This window comes from Acomys minous (genome assembly GCF_964271855.1).
Source record: "Acomys minous genome assembly, chromosome: 9".
In the NCBI taxonomy this organism is placed as follows: Eukaryota; Metazoa; Chordata; class Mammalia; order Rodentia; family Muridae; genus Acomys; species Acomys minous.
This window is the reverse complement of record NC_140490.1, coordinates 104,350,301-104,375,173: the sequence shown is the minus strand read 5'-3', so window position 1 is coordinate 104,375,173 and position 24,873 is coordinate 104,350,301. Positions and strand designations below refer to the sequence as shown.

General features: G+C 37.1%; 1 protein-coding gene across 3 annotated transcripts in view; it reads right to left on the bottom strand.

Annotated features, from left to right (window-relative positions):
- MGAT4C (MGAT4 family member C) overlaps nt 1–24,873 on the bottom strand; it is a 614,816-nt gene that overhangs the window by 23,996 nt on the left and 565,947 nt on the right. For all 3 annotated transcript variants that reach the window (XM_084796244.1, XM_084796245.1, XM_084796246.1), the window contains one exon: nt 23,310–23,354. The gene's annotated coding sequence lies outside the window, so the exon portion shown is untranslated. The remainder of the gene's footprint in view (nt 1–23,309; nt 23,355–24,873) is intronic.

Sequence of the window (24,873 nt, the reverse complement as noted above, 5' to 3'; positions counted from 1 at the left end):
CAGGGAGTCTTATGGAAGAGTTGTGGAATAGAAGGACCTGGAGGGGACACAATCTCCACAAGAAGACCAATGGAGCCAACAAATCCAAGAATGTGGGGGGAAGTGATTGGGCTTGCTATAGAGACTGATGCACCATCCAAGGACTATGCACGGTGAGGACCTAGACCCTCTGCTCACATGTAGTAGATAGGCAGCACAGTTTCATTGTGGGTTCCATAATATGGAGAGTAGGGACTACTTCTGACATTGACTCTGGTATTCACTCATTGACCGTTTCCCCCTGGTGGGGCGACCTTGCCAGGCCACAGAGGAAGAGAATACAGACAGACCAGATGAGACAATAGGCTGAATTCAGATGATAGGGGAGAAGGGCTTCCTCTTTCTGAGGACTAGTGTAGGTGGGGAGGGGGGAGGAGGGAGGGACGGTGGTACTGGTAGGTGAAGAAGTAGGGGGATACAATTGGGATGAAAAGTGAAAAGTTTTTAAAAAGTAAAAACAAATAAAATAAAAGATAGCTGATACTAACAAAATTATTTTTAATGCATGTGTGGAACTTAGAAGTGTGAGTAAAATACTAGCCTAGGAAAATCTTACTTTCCTTTTTACAGAACAGCATTTGCTTTTTAAGTGTCCATTTCTAGAAGGAGTCCATCACACTTCCCAAGCCTTCTGAGAGCTTGCTGTCATCCTGCCTCCATCTGAGCACTGGAATTACAGATGTGAGCCAGCATGCCCAGTTTAGAGTAGCATCTTTAAAACCTTGCCCAACGATTTCTTTTCGCTTAGCTCTTTTCTGCAATCTCTATGTTCTTTAAAAACAAAAAGTCAAATGAAAGTATAAATTTTACTTTAACCATTCACAAAACACCATAAACCTTCTTGCATTATTTATAAAGTATTCATGTGCAAAGTGATAGTAGCGGCAACACTTAGCGTTATTATAGCATTTATTGAAATGTTTTATAACTACCATAAGCTCATTTTTAAGGACATTTAGGAAACGAATCAGGGAAAAATAATGTTTCTATTGTGAGCAATTAGAAGCCCAATAGCAATATTGGATAATTTCTTTGTGCTTGAAAACCCACAAACATGTAATTTGCTTTTTCTTAACAGAAAGTCTAGAAGGCACACAATTAAGAACAGATATTCAGGAATGTATTCTCCTTTAGTTCATTTATTCACACATGTAAATATAGAAATACCCATTATGTTATTAGAGCACTACAATTCTGTACTATATTCTTCACATTACTATTCATGGAAGCAAATTAGCTCCTTTGAAAAATGGCGTAATATCTTGTTTCCTTTAGGAAGCTGCTGGTACAGTAAGTTTTTGGCTAGTTTTCATCAATGCAAGAAAAATACTCATTTATTAAGGAGTTGATGCAGATAAGAATTGACAGATGAACTCATACACTGTCAAGCTCTTTGCTTCAATGCAGGTGCCTGTGTTCGTAGTGACAACACTTCATGTTTCTATAATTTGGGTTATTTGTTGCAAACTACTCTTTCTTAATGAATTCTGTTCTCACTCTCCAGATCTTCTGGGTAAAAAGAAAAAAATCATATTTCTGACTCCTCCCCAGTGAAAAATATGTTATGGCTATATGAGGATTTACCCTCATAAAGTACCAAATTGCTACCCACATAAATCAATGTTGTTACACTAATCTACCCTAAGGCACTGTCTTATAACAGATTGTTTGCTTAGTAGGTGTTAAAAATTAACAGAATACAGAAGTAAATAACTTCTTTAACTACCAAGGTTTATATATAGCATTTAACCTTACATTAAGGAAAACATGCTAAAAATATGTATTACAGTCAACTGCTCATCTCTCTGACATGTGACACCCTGAGTATCAGACTTGCTTGGCTTGCAATTTTTTTTAATGCTTGCCCAATTTGTTTTTCTCCTTTGCTTTGTGGAAGGCTGAACATGCCTTCAGGGCAGCAGTCAATACTTTCTGATGAATAGAAAGAACGGTGCTGACATAGCGAAAGTCTCAGAAAGCTTTCAAAAAAAAAAAAAAGATTATCATTATATTTGGTACAAAAGTTGCAGATATCGATAGCAGCAAATGTAATTGTTTTTCCCCCCGTCAGAGTTTTGTTGTCATCCCAAGTTGTGCCATTCATTTCTGTCTGTAAGCAGCAGTGAAGTGAAAAATGATGGCAACTACACCATTCCTTAGGGTTCATAGCAGTGCCTAGTGAGATTTATTTTTTGTGGCTCACGCTAAGTTACAATGTCGAGCAAACTAGTAGCAATGACAGGATGGGGGTTTCCTTGTCAAGTGCTATAAAAACAGGAAATGGGAGAGTGAGATTGGAAAGACAAGGCAATCTTCTTTAGCACTCAAGTTAACTAAACGAAAAAAAGCTACATTTACTTCAACAGCTTCCCGTTCAGGATGGCGTATCCCTACTGAATTATACATTTTATCATCAAGATTCGGGAAAAAAAATGATTTTTGATTAGGAGGCAAGTCATAGTAGGAACATAAAACTTTTGTAACACAGCCTTTGTTTGTTCTAAGGGTCATTATAATCATTAAATCTACTCTGAGTTGAGGTGGACACTAAAGCAACAGTTTTGGTGGCTGTAACAACTATCTTAAAGGGATGCACTGTGCTCTTTGTGGACCACTTGAAAAATTAATATGATATACTGTTATTATATTATACTTGGATTATTATACTTTCTGTTGAGTTAGTAATATACTCAAGGCCTTCTACTTAATAAGAAAAAATAAAAGGTGCATTTATTTATTTATTTAAGTCAGTGGACACTGAGGGCTTAAGATCGAGCAGATCCATCTCTGTGTATGTTTAATGAGACCCACCTGGTGAATGACATCACAAGTCTAAGTGTGACTGTGTAGCAAGGCAGAAAGCCAGATAATCACTCAAGAGAGAGGCTTACTCCTTTTTTTTTTTTTTTTGATATTCATTTTATTTTATTGTGCATGGGTGTTTTGCCTAATGTGCATCATGTTCAGCTCTGGTTGACGCCCAAGCAGGCCAGGAGAAAGCACTGGATCAGTTGGAAATAGAATCAAGACTATTTATAGACCACCATCTGGGTGCTGAAAATGGAATCCAAGCCCTCTGCAAGAGTAAGTGCTCTTCACTCCTGAGCCAGCTTTTCCAGACTTCGGGAATATTTATTTAAAAGGATTCATTCATAAGAAAACTAACTCCACAAACCAACCTGGATCACTTCTGAATGCCCTCAATCAAAATACCCCCTATTTGACTTCAGACCTTACAGCTTCTGCAAATTCTTCAACACTATAACAGACACTGGGCTTCTAGCATATGACTCCTGCAGTAGGAAACTGCATTCAAATAATAAAAATATTTATGTTTATTATAAAACACAAGTTCAATTTCAGTATATAATAGAGTGAATTGCTATAGGGGTATGATAAGTGACTGGTTTTAACCACAAGATATCTTATCTATCCTCTTCTACAAAAGGATGTTTGTCTGATATACTTTGATGCTAATTACTGCTTGCTGTCTCTGTACCCCAAGGTTGCTATGTAACCTTGCCTAAGGAACTTCCTGTTTGACCAATAAACGGCCACCACACCTGGGGAGGGTGAATGGGATAGGCATGACTAAGGTTTCCAGGCTTAGGGCGAATAGAGAATCTTGGGAAGGAGGGAGACCAGGGGAGAATAGAGGAAGGAGGCTGGTTCCGTGGATTAAGTGGAGAGAAGCACATGGCAGCCTTGGATGGAGATTTGGCCCATATGATGATGATTAGCAAGTATTTGGGATGATGGGTGGGAGGCAGCTCAATAGAAATTATTAGAAGCAGATGGCATGGGATTGGGGCAGGAATCCCATACCTGCCCCACTATGGGAAGTAGTTTAGGGGATTAATATCTGCCCTGCCCCAGATTAACTAAGGCTATTTTAAAATATAACAGGTATCTGTATCATTGATTGTTAGCAGGTTAGAAAATACCATCATAATAATTATAGGGTTGATAATGAACGTTGTTAGGCTTACGGATAAAATAACCTCAGCAAAGGGAGCTTAGCAGAAACACCTAAAACAAATGTTTCCAAGTCAACTTAAAATTTGACTAGTTCAGTAATATTGAATAATATTAATGTGTAGATTCCATAGTATAATGATTAACACTCTAGACCCTGAATAATATTAGTAACTGTACCTTGAACATGAATATTAAGAAATAGGGCAGATGGTTTTCATTACTGCCCATGAAAGGCAAAAAGCATGTATGCAGACTTTCCAGAATACTGCAAAAGGAAATGTAGAAACTATCTTGTTAAGATCACTATACAGACCAATATGCCAATATCAGGTAAACTGACATGACTCCAGTAGTAGGAAATAACAAGTGTAAGTAGAAACGATATACTCAAATATATTTCTGTGTTCAAATAATATACTTAGAGGATACTGTTTTCCCTTAGGTAACCATTGATTTTTCTGAAGCTTGTTATTAAATTCTAAAACCAAAGAAGTCCACAGTAAAAATTCATTACCCTCTATTTAGTGTTTTTTCCTCTTTAAGTAAGTATTGAAACTTAACCAGGCACAATGTATCTGTGGATGGAACAATGACCACCATCTCTTATCCAGCAAATACAGCAAATAAAACAGCAACAAGAAATATGTGCTTTGGTTAGAAATAATTGCTCCCTCCTGTATACTTTGTCTTTCCTCTATTCAAGAGATATAGTACAAAGTAATACACATACACATAAGGAAGAGAATATCATGAGGAATTACATTGAGATTTTAAAGATAAATATTATTGTCGTGTAACTGTGGTTTGGGCCAGACTTCTTTTTTCTTTTTTTCTTTTTCTTTTTTTTTGGGGGGGGGGTTGGTTTGTTTGTTTGTTTGTTGGTTGATTGGTTTTTTTGTTTTGTTTTGTTTTTTGTTTTTTGCATCAGGGTCTCTCTGTGTTAGCTTTGGCTGTCCTGGACTCACTTTGTAGACCAGGCTGGCCTCGAACTCACAGCAATCCACCTGCCTCTGCCTCCCAAGTGCTGGGATTAAAGGCAAGCACCACCACCGCCCTGCTGGGCAGCCTTTTTAAGGAGCAAATGCTAGCTGTAAAGAGTTCCTCTTCTCTTCTATCTCCTTTAATATTGTGGAAAATTACTACTTATACATTTTATGGAAGAAATGGTTACAAGTGTAATTCATAACGAAACAGCCCATTTTCAGTGTTCTATTTTGATTTAATTTAATTTTACACCGTGTGTGTGTGTGTGTGTGTGTGTGTGTGTGTGTGTGTGTGTGTTTCACATTTGGAGTTCACATCATAGCTTGTGGGAGTCATTTTTTTTTCCTTCCGTGATGTGTGTTCTAGAGATCAAATTCGGGTTTCCCGGCTTGTCAGCAAGCACTTTTATCCACTCAACACATCAATTGTGCAATACTTTAATTAGAAACATAGAATTATAATGATGACTCCCTGGGTAGAGCATAAGATCAGTTCTGATAGCCTCGCCTCAGATCCCCAGAACCCTCTAAATTCTTGACACGATAGCATGACCCATGTAAAAGCCAAACTGAGTAGAAAAAGAAAGTCAGTAACCTCAGAGCACCCCTGCAGGGAGCTAGGATGCTGAGAGAAGAGAATTTCTGGACCCCCAGTGGAAATCTAGCTTGGTTTACACAGAAGAGAACAGCAAGAGAACCTGTTTTAAACCAGGTGGAAGGCCAGGACTGATGCCCAAAGTTTTCTTCTAACATCCATACTCATGTTATAGCATCCAAGTACCCACACTCTACAGGCACACAAACACGTATGTACACCACCACACACATGCATAAACATAGCACACACACACACACACACACAGAGAGAGAGAGAGAGAGAGAGAGAGAGAGAGAGAGAGAGAGAGGAGGGAGAGAGGGAGGGAGACTTTGAGATTTGGAAGACAAATGTTATTGTCTTCTAACTATAGTTTGAGGCTAGCTTTCTTATGGAGCAAAGGCTAGCCTTCTTATGGAGCAAAGGCTAGCCTTCTTATGGAGCAAAGGCTAGCCTTCTTATGGAGCAAAGGCTAGCTGTCAGGTAGGTGTTCCTCTTCTATCTCTTTTCACACTGTGTAAAATTACTGCTAATATTTCTTATGGAAGACATACTTAAAATTACAAGTGTAATTTAAGATATATACATTTTTGATATATCAGGCTCCATCTTAGCAGGCATAAAGGGAATGCTGTTATTAGCCTTCTACTTGTTTCTAGTGAATTGAGACAGTAGTTTCCATACTTTTTTTTTTTTTTAACTAGAAATAAGAAGGATCTTCTCCATGTTCTACTATAGCATCAGTACTCTGGAGATAGCGGGGACAATATCATCTTCACATTTTAAATATTTTTAGGTTAAATATCTTTTATTAAAGTCAAGATCAAGATCCGGCCCGGCTGTACTAATGGATATATGACAGTTTTAATTTAATTTGTTTATCCTCAAACAAAAGCAGCATCACAGTTTCATCTTTCTTTCCTAATCACAATTTTTCTTAGCTAGGCTATAAAGTGATTTTTAATATAGAAAAATGAATTTTAAATGTGAAATATTAACATAGATTTATTGTCAGTCTCTTACACGTAATTTCTATGTCGACTTTTCAGTCTTCCTGTTTCATTTCCCATGGTATGAATTGCTTTATTGATTAGAAAGCTGTGGTCTGAGTGCATAATGAAAATCTGTAATGAAAAACTCAATTTAGAAAAAAGTTAATATTCTCAACAGTGATAACCAATTTTTTATGTTCAACATTTAATCTATCCAGCAGCATTTCCCATATGAAATCAAAATATCACTGAGTTGTGATATTATGTAGATAATCAATTAAATTGAAAGAATTACATAAAATATATCTCTCAAAGGCTAACCTCTAGTGGGTTCAAACTAAAATACTAATATTACTAGATTCAATAGTTAAGTATGCCAATGGAGAATTAAGCTGTTTTGTTAAAATATCTTACTTTAGTAATTCATAGAAAACTATTTACACATGTGTTTGGAGAACTGTATGTAAACTATGAGTAAATGTACCCATTAAAACTGAAAAAAAATCACTTAAATATTTTAAGTTTTGTGGAAATTTCTCACATGAAGGCACTATACTATAAGACTTCATTATTCATTATTGTCTCTTAGTCTTCCTGGGGCTCAAATAAGTGACAATAATATGTTTATTTTTATTAATAAAAACAATAAAGGGCATAATGGATATTTATCAAGTTCTATGAGGGTTTCAAAGCTGTTTCAGTCCAAACTAAAGATATATATGGCTCTCATGACTTGTGTCTAGTCATCATGTGTTCATGCCTCCTCAAACACTAGAAGTGATTGATCATCAACCACATCCCCATTCACATGTGTATACATGTGTATAAATGCATATCTAAAATTTGGCTAATGTTTTCATTTTCATTGTGTATTATTGTTAAGTAGGAAGAATTAGTACAAATACATACCTACATGTATTATTTTATATGTATATAAATTCAGAAGTTACGATGGAATATTCATGTTACTGATCTTGAAATCTTATGTCTTTTCTAATATAGGATTAAAAATAAGCCAGCTATTGTAGTCATCCACATAATTGCCGTATTTAGGAGGTTAAGATAAGGGTATTTCCAAGATTTTGAAGCTCATCTGGCTTATATAATAAACTACTGGTGAGAGAGAGAGAGAGAGAGAGAGAGAGAGAGAGAGAGACAGAGACAGAGACAGAGACAGAGAGAGAGACAGACAGAGAGAGAGACAGTGAGAGAGAGACAGAGAGAGACAGAGAGAGAGACAGTGAGAGAGAGACAGAGAGAGACAGAGAGAGAGGGAAGCAAATGCTATAAACATTATATAAACATTATAGTAATAGTAATTATAAAAATTCTTTTTTACTACTATCCTGTACTTTATTTATAGGTAACAACTTTTCTTATAATGCAATTTTTAGAAGGTTTTTATCTGTACACATTATGCATATATGTGCACACATGCTATTTATATTTGTATTTTAAACAAATTTACTGAACCATGGTATATATTTTTAATATTTAATATGTACTCAATATGCACATTTAATTATTGAATAATCAGCTTGAAAGGCATTACTCTAGTTCTCTCCCTTTAAATATATATACATATATATGTGTATATATATTCAAACCAATTTCTATTATGAAAGTTCTTCTCTATCAAAATTTATGCATAATTTTATTTTTAATTTTTAGATATAAATTTTAATAGACCCTTTTCAGTGTAATAATTAATGATGCATACTTTCAACTCTCCAATCCTGTAGAATATCCCCACCTATTGAATATATTAATGTAAATGATTCCACATTTATAGTGAACATCTAAACTAGATCATTTATCCAATAAATTGAAAGAGATCTGAATTATTGCTTTTGACAGAATAGTTAAAAACGTTTTCTTATATTTTCCAATCGGCCTGACAATAATTCCTTCTTTGTCCACTTATAGTAGGAGGAGTTGTCCTGAGTGGAGGGGAGTTGGGAGTGAAGGAGAGAGACAACTAAAATTAAGGGTTATTTGAAAAGTAGTATGAAAACCTAATAGAGGAAAAGCTGCCTAAAACCAAACACACACACACACACACACACACACACACACACACACACACACACACACCACCTAAGTGAAATCACCACCAAATAATGGGGGAGAGAACGTTAGCTGGCCATTTCTTATCAGGGAATGAAGGGTTCAATACTAGGAATCTCTATTATATTGAATTTATTTATTGGCCAAAAGGGTCCCATGAGAATCCCAAACCATGTAGACTGTTATTGCAAGCACGACAAATTGCTGAACACAACACCTACACAACTCACTGAATATGGAGAGAGAGAGAGAGCTGGGGCCTATATGGATATATGCTTCACTCCTATTTTCAAGCATCTTTGATGCAGGAAGTTATTCTACATGCTACAAAAACAGAAACATAAACACCAACTCACGAAAGAACCTTTTGATCTGCATTGCTGCACTGTGGGGCAGCCAACCAATATGTGCTTTGACTTAAGGCTCACTCCATAATGGATACTGATTGGGTGACCAAGAAAGTGACACTAAATAGCTTAAGGACCTAGAATGAAATCAAGTACTACAATGCTTACAAAAGTAAAACGTAGCAAATGTAGCAATAAAATGACTTCTAGTGACATTTGGCTACACTCATCGATCAATGCCTTGCTTTGCTGTCAACAGAGACATATCATCCTGTAGCATATGGGAGAAAAATACAGAGGTCTACAGGCAGACTTTATGGATATATATGTTCATATATAAGAATATTCATATGTAAGAATGCTTAAGAGGAGCCAGAAAGAGTGTGAGAGCCAGAGGATGGAGGACAACAACAACAAAAAAAACCAAGACCCTCTAAATTGAAAGAGCAAAGCTGCTATGAACTCCCAGAGAGTGAGGTGCCCCTGCAGAGGTCTGTACCAGGTTCTCTGCTGTGTGTGTTTGTGTGTGTGTGTGTGTGTGTGTGTGTGTGTGTGTGTGTGTGTGTGTGTTTCTCATTTAGTGAACACATGGGATTCCTTAGCGTGTAAACAAGTGGGTCTCTGATTCTTGTGCCTTTGCTTGGGTTTGTTTGTTTCTATTTGTTTTGTTCAATTTTGATGTGTTGCTTTTTGTTTTATTTTATTTTTTCTTAGAAGTCTGCTTGTTTCCTAGTTAATTAAAGAAAGGGAGTGGATTCAGATAAGAGGGAATGTGAGAAGAAACTAAGAAAAGAGGAAAATGTAATTATGATATAGTATGTGTGGAGAAATATATTTTCAATAATGGGGAGGGAAGGCAACTACAAAGTGTTTCTAAATGGTAGCACTTAACAAGTGAGACAATCTGTATAAGAAATAGGAAGAAAAATCTCATCTGCCTTGGAGTTGGTTTCTAAAATTACTATAAGCAAGTAAATAATTCCATATTTTGAAAGAAAATATGTTAAGGAAAACATGTAATGAAACATGATTATATATTTTTATATTTGATATTTATTTCACCTTAAAGGAAATAAAGGCCCAGCCCAGTTATTGAAAAGGAATGAACTATAAGTGGTACTGTATTCATGAATATTTTCTAGATACTGTTTCCTCTACTTATTTTATATTCAGAAAAAAGTTCCTAGTGACTATGTTGAATCATTTAATCATGAGGCATTACTTTAAAATTTTATCTTTTCTGTATATAAAACATTCTGCACTTTCACTTTATGATTCAAAACCTGGTTTCTCACTAATGAGACATTTTTACTCAAATATTTAATGATTAAATAAATAGCTAGATAATTCTGGAAGAATAAGAACTCCGTCCCCCTCCTTCTAAGTGTTTTTTATTTTCTTTTATTTTTGTTTGTTTGTTTTGTTGTTTCAAAAAGCTTGATTTTTACTTGGTCCAAAACTGGGAGGGGCTCCAGGATGGTTTCAAAGCTGCCTAGTGGCTTGAGAGGGTCATTCATGTGGAAGATCTAAGGTTGGCTGGTGCAGGACTGAGGAGAGAGTCCCGTGGAAGGTAAGGAGGCCTCCTAGTTGTGCTTGTGTTTTGAGACAGGGTTTCTTCGTGTACACCTGGCTGTCCTGGACTCCCTCTGTAGACCAGGTTAGCCTCTAACTCAGAAAGATCTGCCTGTCTCTGTGATCCAGCTGGAATGCAGACTTGCTCTGCATTACAGTATGATCTGGCTAGAATACAGACACGCCCTTAGCACTCACCTTTAGTCCTAAACAGTAAAGGTAAGATTAGTTTATAGAAGGAAATGTAAAGACTAAAATCAACATCATTTTGTGTTCAGGACCTGAGCACCTGACCCCGCTCCCCACCCGGAGTTTCCAGGGAGAAACACAAACACACAGCTAGAAACTGTTCCTAGGAACCTGGGACCGACCAATCAGAGCTACAGCTCACAGTGACCAGAACAAATGAAAAATTCCCTCCTGTGGTCTGGCCTTGGTCTGCTCACTTAGCCCTGGTCACACAGCCAATCAGCTTAAAGGTCACCTGTTAGCCAATCAAGTTTGTAATAATCACTGTTGCTGAAGTCTACTTCTGAAAAGGATATAAAAACTCACAGTTCTTGCTGATCAGGGTCTCCTCCTTCCCAAAGGCAGGTAGACCCTGTCTCCACGGATCAATGAAAGCCTCTTATGTTTACATCTCGGACTCTGTCTCTCATTGGGGCTTCCAGGAAAAGACTCTCCTGACACGAGTTCATTGGACAGGAAGTGAAGCCCCTCTGCGCGCGAGGACTCTGGACAGAGGACATTTGTGTGTCTGCTCTGTAGAATGGCCCTTGTTGACTCTGTTACATTTGTAGTTTAAGTACACCAAGAAACACCAAAGTCTTAATATAAAAGTATCTTTGGGACTTGTTACTTATTTTTAAGTTAACATTTTTGTTATAGATGATAACCAGTAATTTATAGTCAAGGTGTACAGAATATACTAAATTTATACATTTAAATAAAACAAAGTTGAATCTAACACACAGTAGCCACATATATCAGTGCATTTAAGATAGTCAGACAAAAACCTTATTTAGCAGCTATAATGTTAAGGGAAAAGTACCTGGTTGTCTGCTGAACCCAATGGATACAGGCAGGCGCTGGGGCTTTTTAGTGGTGTTCTGGATCAGGTGACTACTAGACCATGCTTGGGGGGCCAAGCTTGCAACCACACTGCAAGCTGGAAAAAGGCTTTTACCAAGGCGGAACAGCAGGCGCCCAAAAGCCCTGTCACAAGCAGGTGGGGAACAGGGTGTGCCTCTGTTGGCTGAGCGTTCAGGTGTTTTGAGCCAGCCATGGATCAAATAGCCCCCGTGTTCGGTGCAGGGGTCCCCAGAGGGCCTTTTATGCTTGGGACAGGTTCTTCTCCCCAAGACTCAGCAACAGCTGAATATTCAAGCAAGAAGTGGGAGGCACCAGGCTTAAGCTGTCAGGTTTTCAGTAGGTAGAGGAATGCACTGGCCAGAATTGTACCTGAGACATGGACCATTTCAGGAACTGAGACGGTTACAAGTAAACAGAAACATAAAAGGACCACACAAACAGAAATAAACTGGTACGGCAAGGCAAGGGGAAAGAACCAAAATTCAGAACAGCAGACTGTCCCGAGAGCCAACGGGCTCTGTTATGTTCTGCCAGAAACTAAACTCACCAGACCTGGTCTGGATGTCCTACAAAAGATTTTTAGTCACAAGAGTCACACGGAGACAAAAAAACAAAACAAAACAAAACAAAACAAAAAGCACAAATCAGACTTCCAGAAGACTCTCTCTTCCAGGTAGAGACGTTGGCATTTCACCTTTGACCACACTGCAGGAGTTAACTGCCCAGTTTCCCAGACAAATTTGAGGTTGAACGAGGGCCAACTTGTTGAACAAAATCTATCTATCTATCTGTCTATCTATCTATCTATCTATCTCTCTCTCTCTCTCTCTCTCTCTCTCTCTATATATATATATATATAAACTGGAACTAAGTCCAGAGAGCTGTTTTATTTTACCAGTCAAATTTTTTTACAAGGACCATAAACAGAAAAGAATACAAATACACATAGACCCATTTCGCTAGTTAACAATGGAAAAACTGGGTTCGAAAAACTGGGCTAGCTGCCAAGAGATAGCTGCTTTTACCGTCAGTTACTGAGAAAAGAAAAAGGAAAAGGAAACTTGAGAGCTGGCCAACAGGTAAACCGGTCAGCCGGTACAGAAATGTACCCTTCTCATAGAGCCGAGTAACCGAGGTGGCTGCTGAGGGAAAAACAAAAGAAAACAAAAAAACTGATAACTAGTGCAGAAACACGCCCTCTTACTGAGCCGGGTTACCAAGCAGGCTCTAGGTGGACACTCTTCTCTTCCCAACAGGGGGCGGGAACATCTTCTAAATGCCCCTACAGCTGTGATCCCATAGCGTGTCCACTTGACCACCTCTGTTCAGATACTGAGTCACCGGGGACACCAGCCAGCGGTCAGCAGTAGCGGAGTCTTCTTACAGAACAGGATTCGGCGGATTTTTACATTTCAGTTCTTGTTCCTGTAAGCAAGGACTTGGGCAACCGGATTAGGTAAAAATGGGCGGACCCATGATGGAGGGTTCTTGATGAGTTCTTTTCAGACGGCTATGTATGGATTTGGTCTGGGTGTCCAGCGGACCCGATGCCAAAAACAATCCACTTCACAGACATGTTGTGGGTAAGTCAAAAGTTCTTGTGGCTGGCCAGCCAACCCCAAAAGAGGGCCATTCTGCAGATTTTTTAAAAAACTGACTGGGATAGGTTATGAGCCTTAGTTCTTACTTCAGTCCAATGGTCCATTACTACAGTCAAGGGAGTAGTCTCTATCTGTCCCTAGTCCTTTTTTTTTTTTAAGCTTTTTTCTTTTTTAATACTTTTTATTTAATTTTAATTTATGTGTGTTGGTGTGAGGGTGTCAGATCTTGGAGTTACAGACAGTTGTGAGCTGCCATATGGGTGCTGGGAACTGAACTCGGGTCCTTTTGAAGAACAGGCAGTGCTCTTAACCACTGAGCCATCTCTCCAGCCCCAAGTCCCATAGTTTTGAGTTGATCAAACACAACAGTCTAGTCGAGTTACAAACACAAAAGATAGGGAGAAGAATGCCACGCGCTACTGCCACTGGCGGGGGCAAAATCCAACCCTGTGGGCTGAGGGAGGCCTGAAATCCCTCTAGGCACAAGGTGCTCAGGCACTGGTGGAGAGGTATTCTTGCCGGAATTCTTTCACCCTGTTCCGGTTGTGCTGGAGCATCTCCAGACTCTGCAGACTGGGAACCACTTCCTTGGTGGGACCAAATCCCGCCTTCAGACGTTCCCGAACAAACCAAACTGAAATTGACGGAGTTTAGAAGGCAAACAACACACAGAAAAGACAACCGCAGTCCCTGACACACAAAAAGAAAACCGCGGTCTCTGACACACAAATGTCCTCCGTCCAGAGTCCTCTCTCACAGAGGGCTTTCACTTCCTGGCCAATGCACCAAATGTAAGACTCATGTCTGGAGAGTCTTTTCCTGGAAGTCCCAATGAGAGACAGAGTCCAAGATTGTTGTAAACACAAGAGGCTTTTATAGATACATCACGGCGGAGTCTACCTGCCTTGGGGAAGGAGAAGACCCTGAGCAGCAAGAACTGTGAGTTTGTATACCCTTTACAGAAGCAGACTTCAGCAACAGTGATTATTACAAACCTGATTGGCTAACACGGTGACCTTTAAGCTGATTTGGCTGTGTGACCAGGGCTAAGTGAGCAGACCAAGGCCAGACCTGAGGAGGGAATATTTCATTTGTTCTGGTCACTGTGACCTGTAGCTCTGATTGGTTGGCCACAGTTGCTAGCTGTGTGATTGTGGCTCTTCCTGGAAACTCTGGGTAGGTGGGTGGTCGGCGCTCAGGCCTTGAACACAAAATGGTGTTGATTTGGTCTCTACAAATAGAAACTTCTTAAATATGTATGAAGGACTATAAATTATTACTTTCTTCTGTTTATCTTCTTCAGTGGTTATGCATGTTATTAGTGGGGATACGTCGCTTAGATTAGTGAAAGACCTAGGTGGATAGACACAGTGCAATTCTTGAAGAGAGTTGCCTCTTTTATATTATTAATTAATGTCTGCAGTACTCTTTAGCTTTATAAGATAAATGAAAAGTACAGTTGTTATAGGAAAGTGAGCATCTAGAGTTTAATTTAAATTTTATACGTGTGCATTTTGATGGACTGCATAAAGACATTCTTCTAGTGACAGGCAACAAATTTCTTAGTTACAAAGAGCAATGACTTTATGAGTATGACTATGGTGCTTATGAAGATAGCATACTGCAAGTACAGAATATATCAAACTGTGAATGACTCGCCTTAAAAAAAAAAGAGAGAGAAAACTATGGCAGTGAATGGTGTAAGTCATGTGCCATTTGATACAAAGGCGGCTCAGAGACTTAATTCACTGGCCCATCTCTGTACCTCTGTTAAGTATCAACATTATACAAACTTTTCTTTAGGTTTTAGAATCCTAAAATCTCATGGTGATAAGAAGAAAAATTGGTTGTGCATAACTTGTGTGACGTCTATGATACTAAATATGAAAGCAGTTTGTGGAATGAAAATTACTATCATGCCAGGATCTTTGTCATTCAACTATAAAATAAGTTTCATAGGACTGAGTTGTTTGGGGTTGGTCTGATGCTACATAATTTCATGCTAATTATAGGTCTCCAGGATCTGGTCCCTGGTCAGATGAGGACATGCTCACTGATACCTGTCCTTTGAGTGTAAACCTTACTTGACTTAAATAAAAGTGATTGGTTAATTAAAAATGTTGAAGCTTAGGATTTGGCAGTAAAAAACAGGTGTCTGTGTCTTTATTTGATTGATAGCGAGTTAGAGAATATTGCTTAATAATTATAGCCTAGTAATAAACATTAATTAGCCAAACCATTTAAATTAACCACAACACTGAGTCCTGGAGATTATTGTACCTTAGCATCCTTAATACATAGAATAAATCATGGCAACTGACAAAATGGACTGCATCAAAATCAACAATGAAAATCAGTAAAAACTTTTCATGGTTTCATGTGCTTGTTGAGAGTGTATTGGGCCAGCGCACTGGGTTGATGCATTTTAAGGAGAAGTATGAGCTGGCGATGTAGCTCCTGTGGTAGAGTGTATGCTCACACCCCCAGAACCATATTCTTTCAATTAAAAGAGGACAGGTGTGATGGCACAAGCCTTTATTCCCAGCACTTGGAGGCAGGTGGATCTCTGTTGAGTGCGAGGCCAGCCTGATGTATAAAAAGCAACTCCAGTACAGCCAGGACTGTTACACAGAGAAGCTATGTCTCAAAAAAAAAAAAAAAAAAAAAAAAAAAAAAAAAAAAAAAAAGAAAAAAGAAAGAAAGAAAGAAAGAAAGAAAAAAGAAAAAGAAAAAGAAAAGAAAAAGAGCCTAAAAAGGAATACAAAACTTGATTTAGATGCAAAAATGCATCTACATTGCTTCTTAGTGTAATATCAGTTATACTGTGGCAAAAAGGCCAGTATCTCTAAGTGGCTCAAATATGATTAGTTGCTTATTGAAGTTCAAAAATGACATAAACTCAAGCATAATTAGAACATGCAAGCTGGAAAGAAGGATGGAGATCGTTCAGTCATCTTTATGTCAAGAGGAAATAAATCAGTGTCAAAGAGTGTACATAAGCAGCTCGATTTGATGAGGTTGGGACTGAGCCTGGTTAAAGGTCTCCAACTTTCTTTGTAGTATATTTGAAAGGATGCAAAACTGTCCTTAGGGCGTAAGATTAGAGTTCTCATGTAGCCATTAAATTCAGTCACTAGCGAAAGAACAAAAGCATGTCTACTCCAATATAGGAGTAATAACACCTTCATATAACATCGAAAATTGATACTGTGCCTGAAATTGAATTTGCAGTGGTCAGTGATTATTACTACCATATACACGATGGCGCGTTTTACATTGAGTGCCAGATATAATCAGCTTGGTTTCAGCATCCTGTACAGAACGCACTCACTGCGAACACCACAATCACATTCGGTGTAGTAATAAGTTCACTCCAAGGGTAATGATAACTGAGAAAAGTGGGTTCACATCTGTTTCCTTCTCAGGATCACAGTGAGGTGTGCAAAATGAAACTGCACAAAACAGCCTACACACCTCTGCAGGCATTATTCTTCCTGTTTCTTCTCCCTCTGATCCAGACGAGCTTATACAGCATATTTGTTTATTAAGAGAGTCATAGCTCACTACCACATTGTAATCATTGGTTTGATCCAATTAAAAACTGCTTCAGATTGTAGGGGAAGATTCTCATTTCCTACAATTTTCCCTGTTCAAATTTCTTGACATTTGGCTAATTTCACTAATTACTCATTGACATTATGTCGATGTCTCTATAGTTCATTATGCAACACTTAAACAGACATTAAAGGAAACAAAAGCTGTAAACTTTCCAGTGTTTGTGATCTTAATAGTATGATCCCTTTTTGAGGTAGAAAGTTATGTAGTACATACTGTAAAAAACTTTCTATTAGATTGAAGAAGGAGAATACCAATGTCAAAACTATAACACTTGACCATCATATATACTACATGTATTTAATGTTTAATTATCTGACATCCAGCTATTTTGATGATTTAGGCAGCATTTTGACTTCTGTACTTGTCTAGTTATAAGAATGAAATGTGTTCAAATATGTATTTCTGCCCCTCGTGGTGTTGCCTGCCTTTAATACCAGCACTTAGGAGGCTAAGGCAGGCAGATAGCTGTGAGTTTGAGGCCAGTCTAGTCTACAAAAGGGAGTCTAGGACTTCAAGTCTACACAGAGAAACCCTGTCTCAAACAAATATGTATTTTACTTTTATCTGATAAAAAAACAACGTGTGTGTGTGTGTGTGTGTGTGTGTGTGTGTGTGTGTGTGTGTGTCTGTGTGTTCAGGTTGGTGTAAGTTCTGTTTCTAGTTGTGAATTCATACTGTGGGAGCCAAAGATGACTCTTAGTTCTTCAGGTTCTGTGTACCTGAAGGGTCTCTCACTAACAACCAATTCACCAAGTAAACTAAGATGGCTGTCAAGCAAGCCAGCCTCAGGGAGCCCCTGTCTCCACTTTACAAGCATTGGAATTGTAAAGACACAGAACCATGCCTGACTTTTAAAATGTTGAGTCTGAGGATTAAACCTATCCTCATAATTACTGAGCTGAGTTGTCTCCCTAGCTTGAAAGAAAATTGTTGATGCATATCTTTTGTTTTCTTGAATGTAAAGTGATTTTGCCACATCTAGATAATTAATATATTTTCAGCTCAAAAAATATTTGTTCTATATGTAACAAATTAGAATATAACAAACTTTCCAACAATTGTACACTTTCTTTTTTATATACATTCATCATATTTTTAAATATCTAATACTCTGGATATTGATGAATATGTATCAAATGCTGTCAAAACTAATACATTTTAAATGCCATCACTACTATTTCTATTTATATTCCTTGGGATTTCCATTGTACACAGTAAAGCTAGATTAACCAAAGACAATTCAAGTGAATCCTTATTCATTATAATTCACTCATCTTACATCCCAGTTGTTATCCCTTTGCTTGGGTCTTCTTGTTTCCACCCTCCCTCCCTCTTCCATGTTATTCCCCTCCCCTATATCTCCGACGGGGGTGTCACTTCTCTCACTTTTTGAACACAGTCTATCAGGTCTCATACAGATAGCCTGCATCCTTTCCTCTGTGTGCCAGAAGGTCTCAACACCAACAGGAAGTGATCAAATCACAGGAATCAGGGTTCATGTCAGAGGCTCCTCACACTCTGGCCCAGACCCAGGAAGGCACTCATGGTATATACTTACTTATAAGTAGATATTAGTCCTCTGAGAGACTCTACCCAGCAGGGGATTGGGGCAGATGCTGGAACTTGCAGCTGGATTGTGGATAGAGCTCTGAGAGTTGTATGGAAGAGTTGGTGGAAGGACCCAGAGTGTTCAGGAGCCCCACAGGAAGACCATCAAATAAAAAACTTATATTGTTCCTATGTAGTAATGCTATGGGAAGTTACTGTTGAAGTCTTATACATTGCTTTCATTACATGCACTTCATCTGGGATACAACTTTATAGTTTATCCTACCAAGAGCACAAATCTAGGGCCAGAGAAATCGGCTCTGTTGCTTGGGAAATTGTTTGACTTAGAGTGTAAGGACTTGTATTTGCTCTGTAGAACGTAAGTGAGAAGGCCATGTTTGATGACAGAGAGGACCACAGTGCTGGGAGGTGGACGCAGCAGGACTTCTGAGTCTCACAGCTAGACAGTATAACCAAGTCCTTCTCAGCCTGTGAGTCGTGACCCGTTTTGAGGTTGTATATCAGATATTTATGTAACAGTAGCAAACTCACAGTTGTGAAGTAACAACAAACATAATGTTATGGCTGGGGGTTCCCCACAAATGAAGAGCTATATTAAGGGGTCACAGCATCAGGAATGTTGAGAACCACTGGTATTGCCTAGTTAGTGAGATTCAGGATAATGAGACCCTGTTCCGAAGTTGGCTGATAGCCTTTCTGAGAAATAAAACTTGAGGTTGACTTCTGGCCTCCACACACCTCCGAAATATGTGTGAACACACATGAACACGTACATGCTCTTACACAAACATTAACACACACACACACACACACACACACACACACACACACACACACAACACACACGAACGTGCTTCCCAACCATGAATTTATTTCAAACATATTTTCATCAAATGAGTTCACTATGAGGAATGGTACACCATTGTCATCTTAGAATAAGAAAAGCTTTATGGCTCGAGAATCCCTTCTAGAACATGCTTACAGTGCCTTGGGAATGAACCTTCAGGATGCTGTTACATGAACAGAAGCCCTAGCAATCCTAATTGGGTCCATTTTAGAGCAGGCTCCCCCTGCACACTCAGTCAGTTGCTTACAAATACACTGCTAAGGCAAATGAGGACAGCAGAGCTCAACCAAGAGTGGCTTAGGCTCCATGCTGACTCCCTGATGAAAATGAGACCGAGTCACTAAGTCATCTGTTATTTCAGGGGATCTCCAGAACTTTTCAGGTGAATGGAAGTATCAAAAATATTCTTGTACTGAAGGACAACATTGGATTTTTAGTCTCTCTCTCTTGAAAGAGTGTAAGCTTTCAATACATATATATTATGTATTCACTTTTAAAATTTAGTGAATACATAGTATATACAGAATTCCAGCAGTATTCCATCAATGGAGATATTAAAGAGGCTATACATAGTAAAAATAACTATCATTATTATTAAAATTAATAAAACCACAACATTAGAAGAGGAAAGAAGAATTCAGGACAGTTTAGAGGGGAAGAAGGAGAAGTATAAAGAATGGATATGGAAAAACAGATGCAATGTATGATAACACAGTGTAATAAGGCCTATGTATGAAATTTCACAATGAAACCTATCTTTCACACCAAAATTAATAATGATGATTTAAAATGTAATTATTTTTCAAAAAATATCTTGCTTATATTATACATGAATAATGTATTGTTAAGGTTAAAAGAAATAACAAATACCTAAAAATTTCTGTTTCATTTCTAATACAGAAAATATTTATTATGTACACAATATGCATCAGATCACATTATAGATGGTTGTGAGCCACCATGTGGTTGCTGGGAATTGAACTCAAGACCTCTGGAAGCACAGTCAGTGCTCTTAACCACTGAGCCATCTCTCAGAGGAAGGACAGCAGGTTACCAAGAAGAGACTTGATACCCTATGAGCATATACAGGGGGAGGTAATCCCCCTTAGGAACAGTCATAGGGGAGGGGAATAAGGGGAAAATGGGAGGGAGGGAAGAATGGGAGGATACAAGGGATGGGATAACCATTGAGATGTAACAAGATTAAATTAATAAAAAAAAAACAGAAAAAAGAAAATATTATTACATAAAAATGCACATGAGTAAAGTTATTTGGGGTCTTCAGCAGTCTTTAAGAATGTATAAAGACTCAGGCCTCAGAGAGGGCTCATTAGGTAAACACTCTTCCTACAGAAGCCTGTCTGTCTGAGTTTGAGCTCTGGGTGTCACACAAAGGTCATAAGAAGGAACCGACTCCATAAAATTGTCACTTCCTTTTTGTGTGTGTGACTTAGCAAATGTTTTCTTCACACACATCATTATGTACACATACATATAAATACATAATGCACAATGCAAAGTTTAAGAAAATCTGAACATCCTGGAAACTATGGTGCTTTGCATTCGGCAGTTTGTGTCTTTTTGATATAATAAGATCGTCTCACAGACACTTGTTTGTCCCTCGTAAACTGACTTCTCTAACAGACCATGAACGAGAGCTCAAAGTCTGGAAATCTGAAGCCATCCATGGCTATGCTCCTAATTTTTGAGCAATGTTCCATTATTTTCTAGCTCATCATTTTATAACTAAACATGGGAATTATTTAACTTCCAACACACATAATGAGGCACTGATTGGTGTGTATACATTTGGACCAGTGCACCAACTTAGTTTTATAGAAAACAATTGTTTCTGGAAAACAGAAACACTGAATCTGAGAACTTGAAGGAAACTCTGTCCAAGATCTAAAGCTGAAGGAAGATTATTGTGGTTGTACTAATAATGCACTTTGGGAGATTAAATTACTCATAAAATTTTACATAGTTAGGCCAAAATGCATGGATTTTAAAGTTTAAATTTGTCACTACTCTAATGACAGATTTATGAAAAACTAACATTTCCCTGGGCTGATACTTAATATTGAAATGCCTATCACTGGTGAAAAATTATTATATCAAGCTGAAAAAAACAACTTAATTTATTCAACCAGTTTCCTTTGTTGTATGTTTTTGTTATTACCTTCTTGACTGGGATTTGGCTAGTTGGAGCAGTGGAAAGGCAAAAATATGGAATGAAATGACAGTCCCTGCTGTATTATATAATAAGAAGAAAGATGAGCCATATTTACTTCAAATATTTGGGAAGAATCATATTGTAATTGATACTGGGTACTATAGGGAAATAATATAAGTTCAAAACAAAATAGGTTGTGAAAATGAATTCAGTACTTAGGGGTTCAAATTTTATCATTGGAAGGTTTATGTTTTTCCATTACATTAAAAATAAGTAGCGTTCTAAGGCAAAAGTGGACGTTTTATTAAGTAAGTAATTTATAATAAAATATAGGACCATGATAATGATATTTTATTAACTAGAAGAAGGCTGGATTAAACAATTGGAAAGCATATAAATTTGTGCCTCAAAATTTTTTTTTAATTGTTAATGTCATAGGGTGACAATGACAACCTAATGAACATGAGTGTATTAGTAACTTTTTGTTACAATGATTACTGTCCTGTCAAAAACTATTCAAAGAAAAGGTTTATTTTAGATTATAATCCAGAAGGATAGAGTCGATCATGGATTTCAGGAAGGCTTGGTAGCAGGAGCAGAAATGAAACAGATGACATTTCATTCACACATGGAAAGCGGAGAAAGAGATAGGAAGTGGAATGAGTTTGTGAGCACTCAAATGCCACCTCTAATGATGTATTCCCTCCAGCAATGCTTCACATCCTGAAGCTTCCTCACCCTTCCCACATAGCTCTTCTCCTAGGGACCAAGTGGTCAAATACAGGAGCTCATGAGGGACATTTCTCATTTGAGCCATCGCAATGAGTAAGACAAAAGAGAGCTTTCATAATCTATGTCAACCTATTTACATATACTCTGTTGTTAATTTTACTAATGACATACATTAAATAGGCTTTTTATATATTGTTTTTGTAGATAAGCTGCATCTAATAATAATAATTACATCACTATTGAAAAACATTAAAATTCATATTATTTAAGGAGTGTAAAAGATTAAAGGAGAAACACAAATTACTTATTTTTCTTTAAATTATTCACACAAAGTTCATATTCATTTTCTCTGTTGACAAGGCTTAATAGTATGCTGAGATTAATGTGCTAAAAAGGACTAGCTTTAGGGAAGAGAAAGCAGTCACAGAAGCATAACAAAATTATGGAAGGAAAAGACTGAAATTTTGTAGAAGTCATAAATTAGTTTGAAATAAAGGGTTAGCAGAGGTTAGTTATTAAGTTAAACTTGAAAAGTATTTTTATTTACACTTATTTGAAAAACAAGAAACTTCATGTGTTAGCATCTTTATAAACAAGACCATTGGTTTTCAAATCTGGCAAGTCTATTGAGTATTGATAGCCAGCTTTTGAATAACTAAGCAAATGGAGCAGAAATACCTATGAAATTAACTAGACCGTCTAGAGGTTCATGAAAATTAACTGTCCAATGTGTTTGAAATTTTAGGAAAAATTTAAGTATTAATATATGTCTGCGACAGGCTCAATAGGAGAGAGCTTACTTATTTAGTTTAGTTTATTTTTTGCCTTATAATAATTCACTTTTATCTAACTACTCTATTATAATGATTAACATATTTCTTTTTAAATGAAAACACCAAGCTACACACATTCTCTACAGTAGCTGCTTTAGAAACATCCTCAGAATTATTGTGAAAGCAATACAGATGAACAAAAGGATTATGAATGCAAAACTATTAGGTAGATCCCTAAATGCAAGTACAATGTTGCTACTACCAGCAAATTTTACTTATGAAATATAATGTGTATATTGTAACTCAGAATATAACTGGCAAGCTACTTTACCTTAAGGAAGAAGCTGTCATAATCTGTCCTGTATAAGCTGTCACCCTGGAAGGAAGAAAGTTCAATATTACTACTATAGTTCAATGAGTCAACTATGATTCTATAAAATGCAATTTTCATTCAACTGAATTATGCTTATATTTACTATGTTTTATAAATAGTCATAAAATATACAAGGCATATGGCATAATTTATCATACATAAGACATTTCTTTCTTGAATAAAACTATGCATTAAAAGGTACCAAGGAAAAATTTAATTATATGTACTATAACACAATAAAAATGTAACACATATAGTTAATTTTTTAACATAATTGATATTACACTAATCAATAAATTATACTTTAGAATATTTCACTAATGTTCGGAGATACTTCCTCAATGAAAGTAATTTTAGTTCAAAGTACAAGAGTTTTTCTTCACCTACAATTTCGTAGGGTAGTTTGCTACAAATTTATCCATGCTATTGATTTTTCCATCATCTATAAGGACTTACAACATTCACGAGATTGTTCCTGCTACATTATAAATTCATTGCCCGGAACACGGTTTGCTATTGAATGTCTGCCAGACTATGTTAACAAGGGTATTCACAAGAAAACCAAAGCTGTACTACAATGAAAATGTGAAACAAATTATGTAAAGATTGCTTCCTTCAAAAGTTATTTGCATTTGCCTTAACCAAAGGAAGAATAAGAAATAAATATGGTATTATGTTGCACTAATGCTTTCTTGTATACATAAGAGTACCATTTATATTACTAAAAATCCAGCACTCTCGTGCTACTCTGGGTTACTAATGTATCTCTGAGAAAAAGCAGTGATGCTCTTTTCTCAAATACATCCCAAGTATATATTAATTTCTTATGATCATAGTCATTTGTAGAAATCCACATGCTCTTATCTCAAATATCTTCAATGGCATCTTTAATGGCATCCCCATTGGCTTATTTTACTTCTTGCTAATCAGTTAGGGTAAAAGTGTATTGCTTTTGACAATATTGTTCTCATTCATGTTCAAATGGTTTACAATAGGCCTATGTCATGAGTTGACCATTTCCACTCATCATCATGATCAACAACAACACATTTACACAAACATACACACACATACACACACATGCACATACACTTTTACCATCTTTTGTTTTTTACAGTAATATTTCATGAATTTTCTAAAAAGTTGATCAACATTATAGAATATGCTCATTTACACTTATGTGAGTATGAAGAATTGGAAACACATTGTTCATACAGAACTTTCAGTAACCATTTAATGATATGTCAAGATTATATATGAGTGGTAATTACACGTAGTGAGGGAAGCTATCGTATGGTTGTACCTGAGAAATTACACACCTGAAGTCAAGATATCGGATTAAGTGAAGGAAAAGTAATAAACTCAACATCACATGATAAAAGAAATAAAATATAACTATATGAAGAGAGTCAGATTTCTTCATGGATATGGCTCCTTATGGGCTTCCTGTTCCCTGGCCCTACACTCATGAACTTAATAAGAAAACTTAGTAGACATCATGAGCTTAAAAACCTCTGTAAAT